At 42.3% G+C, this 5,394-nt stretch overlaps 1 pseudogene; it reads right to left on the reverse strand.

The window, feature by feature from the left end:
- Positions 1–978: 978 nt before the first annotated feature.
- On the reverse strand, positions 979–2,381 carry LOC125209332 (uncharacterized; annotated as a pseudogene).
- Between the last annotated feature and the right edge of the window lie 3,013 nt (positions 2,382–5,394).

The raw sequence follows: 5,394 nt of genomic DNA on the forward strand, positions 1-5,394 counted from the left end.
TTCGTCGTTCTCCCTCGGCTATTTGGATCATTCAAGGAATTCGGTAAAATTTTCTAAATATTGTTTGAAACAAATATCGTTTCGAATTTCGGCTGAATTCTAGTTAATCCAATTAATTACGTGTATTTTTTGGATTCCTTATGTTTCAATCAATGCTTTGGATACAAAAGGTTGAATCTTCCAAGAAAATCATCGACAAATCGGTTGATATTTTGTTTGCTCTTGGACCGGGGTTCCCCCCAACTGTTCGACGAAATTCAAAGAAACACCTCAATTTTCCCCATAGCATTAGAATGCATTTGGAGTTTTGATAAGGACCAAACAGAAGAACTCAGTCCGACGAAACGCTTCAGGACCAAACAGAAGAACTCAGCCCAGTACTGATAAGGATCAAACAAAAGAACTCAACCCAAAAGACTAGTCTAGCGTGGAAATTGAGTCTGTAATATTCGACCCTCTTTTAAGGGTCAACGTCCTTGTTGGTCATTGAGTCTGTAACATTCGACCCTCCTTTAAAAGCCAAGGTCCGTCATGGACGGTTCTTTGCTAGGCCACCACTCCGAGTTCTCGTTGGTCACGGCGGATTCTTTGCCCAGCCACAACTCCGAGTCGGCACCAAACAGGAGAACTCAGCCCAAAAGACTAGTTTGTTAGGGGAAAAAGCTCATTTAGTCTATATACCCCATACCAGTTGTTCTCACAACCGATGTGGGAATTGAGTCCGTAACAAGTTCTTTATAAATCTTAATAAAGGGATTATTGAAGAGAGACAGAGTTCTTAATTGAAACATCCATAATTCAAATCAAACACAATGATTGATACATCCATATTTATTTTATAAGTACATCATCAGACACATAAATGTATCTGGAATTAGTAGCACACCAACAACAAAAGGCAACCCAAAGTTGAAAAAAGTAACTGAAACAAAGCACACAAACAAAAACGACAACAAGAGCAACAAAGGTTATGGATGATCAGAGTGACTTAATCTCTCTGACATTGAAGCTGAAGTTGTAATAACTGACGCCACTGTAGATACCATCATAAAGAATCGTATTAACAATTTTTCCATCGATGGAACTCGTGTCTTGCTGAGTGTAAGAGTAAGGAATATTGCAGATGCCTCTTGTTCCAACGTAATCCACAATAACCATACTCTTCCCAGGCACGGGAACTATCCCGGTAGCTGTAACCGACGTTGAGGTTGTCATGGTTTCACCCCACTCGAACGACCCATTTATCTCATAACTCACCGTAATTGAAGTGCTTGTAATGATGGGCACACCAACTTCGATGGTGCTGCTGACTCCCCTGGTCAACGATAAGCTTCGAGTAAAAGAGTAGGATTTTTCATCTGTATATGTAATTGAGGCCTGGACAGTAGCCACCCCCTCGTTCGGGTTACTGAGCGAGGTAGAGCCTGCCACGAAAGGCGCCTCGTTGAAAATCTGAGCATACTCCATCTGGTACCTCACGTTGTAGATCTTTCTCGACAACAACGATTCCTGCACTTCCATTATTGCTTCTTTCGTGATACTGTTAGCTGACGCTCTTAGAAAATTCTCCAACTCGCCTGAAATAGGATTTCTCTCGCGACGGCAGCAGAAATTCTGGATGTACTGACTGCGAAAGGCGATTGAAGTTTCATCGATTTTAATCGGCCAAAACATATATGATGCAGCAGCGATCTCCTTAGGAAGAATGTGACCAATCCAAAATCAGCAGGGAGTATGCTTACGCCCCAGTAAGATCTAGTCGATAAAGCCTGCCCCTGCCCGATTTTGACATGTCCGTCCGGCTGCAGTTCCACTACAAAGCTCGAATCTTGTTTGTTACGATCTTCAGATACGAACTCCAGAATTGGCGACCGCGTTCTCAGATACTTTCCGTTATCCACTTTTAATGATATGTTGGGAGGCAGTTTAACTAATGTGGTCCAATCCACAAAAGTTAGATAGGCTTTCTCATCATCTCCGGCCTTTTCATCGACGTAGAAGCCCATGGTCAGGCTATCTACCAACACGCGCCTTCCGCTCTGGACGTGGGTAAAGTAGAAGACGCCGTTATCATCAACCTTGACGGGCTCGAACAAGGTGCAGGAGGGCTTTGTGACGTCCTCCTGTGGCTGGTCGGATTCAGCAACGATGAAGTTGCTGTTTCCGCTCTGCTGCCAGTATCTGTTGAAGTAACCGAATCGTAGGTTGATGCATTTGTCGTTGATTGTTGCCATCTCCGACTCAATCTTGACGAGCGTGCTGAATATGTCGTCTCCTCTGATAAGTACGGTGGCGCCGTCTGCCTTGAAGTAAGCATAGCCTTTATCGCGGTAAGCTTTGGATTTGATCACGATGGACCTTGGAAGAGTGATTGTTGCCATGTTTCTTCGAGACCTGAAAATGTTGACAAAATGAATGAGCAGTACTCCTTGTTAAATGGTATAGGCATCATATTTAGAGAAGAAAGTAATAGATAGCAAAAGATTGTATTGATTCGAATAAATGAAAGATACCCAACACCCATGTATTTATAGGGATGTTAGGGACTTTTGAAATACTACAATAAATGTGTTTCTTGGAACAACTCATATTGGAACAAGACTATTAATGTTGAGTTCTTGAAACTCTAATTTCTCTTGGAACCCAAATATTCCTTTTCTCAACACTCCCCCTCAAATTGAGTGGTGGGGTCTCCAATACTCAATTTGGAAAGCACATCTTCAAAGCTCTTTGAGTTAACTGCTTTAGTTAGGATGTCGGCAAGCTGATCCTCTGAGCGAACAAAAGGGAGCTCAACAATCCCATTTTCAATGTTTTCTTTGATGAAGTGTCTGTCAACCTCCACATGCTTTGTTCGATCATGTTGCACTGGATTCTGTGAAATGCTTATAGCGGCTTTATTATCACAGTACAAGTACAACTGGCATTTGCTAGGAGAGAAATTAATTTCTTTCATCAATCTCCTTAGCCACAAAATTTCGGTTAACCCACTTTTAATCCCACGAAATTCTGCTTCAGCACTTGAAAGAGCCACTACCTTCTGCTTCTTGCTCCTCCATGTTACTAAGTTACCTCCAACAAAGGTAAAATAGCCTGCTGTCGACTTTCTATCATTCGGGTTTCCTGCCCAGTCAACATCCGTATAACCATGAATCTCAAGATGTCCGTTCTTAGTGAACAACACTCCATGTCCTGGAGTTCCTTTCAAATACCGACAAATCCTTAGTGCTGCCTCCATGTGATCCGTCTGCGGTTTATGCATGAACTGACTAACGACCCCCACTGCATAGGCAATATCCGGCCTAGTGTGTGAGAGATATATGAGCTTTCCGACTAGTCGCTGATATCGACTACGATCAGTCAACTTGACTCCTTCTCTGATTTGCAATCCATGATTAACTACTATAGAAGTGTCTGCTGGTTTACATTCCAAGAGACCTGTTTCTGGTAGGATGTCCAAGATATACTTCCTTTGTCGCAGAAAAATTCCTTTGGTTGACCTTAGTACTTCAATCCCAAGAAAATACTTGAGATTCCCCAAATCCTTCATCTCAAATTCTTGAAATAGATTCTTCTTTAAGTGCTCAATCTCTTCTAGGTCATCACCTGTAATAATCATATCATCAACATATATGATTAAACATGTAATCTTATCACCTCGCCTCTTCAGAAATAGAGTATGGTCTGAATTACTCTGTGTATATCCATAACTACTCATTGCTTCGGCAAACTTTCCGAACCACACTCTTGGGGATTGCTTTAATCCATACAATGTCTTCCTTAGTCGGCACCCTTCACCTGCTTCGAAATCTGATGCAAAACCCGGAGGTGCCTCCATATAAACTTCTTCTTCCTTCCTCAACTCACCATGTAGGAAGGCGTTCGTTACATCGAACTGGTGTAATGGCCAGTCCTTATTAGCAGCAACAGATAACAGTACTCGGAAAGTGTTCATCTTGGCTACTGGAGAGAAGGTCTCCGAATAGTCCACTCCATATGTCTGGGTATAACCTTTCGCCACGAGACGTGCTTTATATCTTTCAATCGAGCCATCGGGTCGTCTTTTGATGGTGAAGACCCAACGACACCCTACAGGTCGTTTCCCTGCTAGCAATTTGCATTTTTCCCATGTCAGATTTCGGATCAATGCATCTATCTCTTTCTTCATTGCTTCCCTCCAATGTTTGCAACGCATAGCTTCCTCCCATGTTTGTGGAATCTCTTCTTCCTCATACAGTGCATTCTCAAAAGCTAGAGCCATCTCTGATAAATGGCCTTTAGCTAGATTCACAACAGAGTAGCGCGTTTTCTTGTTAAATCTTTTCAGATGTGTACCTCTTTGGTGGAACTCCTCTGTTTGGTCTTGGTGGAAGTATGTATCTCCCAGTGTCAGGATCAACTCCTTCAACTTCGATTTCTTTATCTTCCCCTTCTTCATCCTTGGTTGGGCTTTCTAGTTCTTCTGGGCTTACAGTATTAGTTAAACAATTATCTGTATCCACAAGAGAACTTACATTGGATAAACTTAACGGAGAGACAGTTGGAACGATGGCACCTTCCACGGTAGACTCCACCACATCAGAGACTTGCTCAGCGGTACTGCTTACTGCCTTCTCTGTTAGGTCTGCCTCATGATTACTTGACATTGGCATTGGCACTGAGATCCAACTTAGCGGGTCCGTACTACTATTACTTTCAATATTATTCTCCCCCTGACCGCTAAGGTGGGTAAAGAAATACTCGGTCTCAAGGAAATTACAGTTCATAGTAGTGAACATGCGATTGGATTTTGGATCAAAGCACCTATACCCTTTTTGATGTACCCCATATCCCACAAAAACACATTTAATAGCACATGGAGATAATTTGGTTCTTTCGTGTTTAGGAATGTGGACAAACACAGAGCATCCAAAGACACGTGGTTCAAGGGTCAAGGGTGGAGGAATTTTAGCGAGGGTGGATAAGACTTGTAGTGGAGTTCGGTGTTTAAGGATACTTGTGGGCAGTCGGTTTAAGAGGTATGCTGAGGTGGCAATGGCTTCGGGCCAAAAATGCTCTGGGGGTTTTGACTCTATAAGCATTGAGCGGGTCATTTCAAGGAGAGATCGGTTTTTCCTTTCGGCTACACCGTTTTGCTCGGGAGTATAAACACAAGTGGTTTGGTGTATAAGACCTTTTTCTTGGAAGAATTGCTTCATACTCGAATTTACAAACTCCCCTCCATTATCTGACCGAAGAATTTGAATGGTTTTTTGAAACTGAGTTTGGATGAGATTATAAAAAGTGTGAAAAAACTTATGTTTTCTGTTTCATGAAATATACCCAAGTCATGCGAGTGCAATCATCTACAAACACTAAATAGTATCTAAGACTTTGCCCCCCAATAATTGGTGC

Source organism: Salvia hispanica, chromosome 6 (assembly GCF_029641045.1).
Source record: "Salvia hispanica isolate PSC_SH4W2 chromosome 6, Shi_PSC_v1, whole genome shotgun sequence".
Taxonomy (NCBI): Eukaryota; Viridiplantae; Streptophyta; class Magnoliopsida; order Lamiales; family Lamiaceae; genus Salvia; species Salvia hispanica.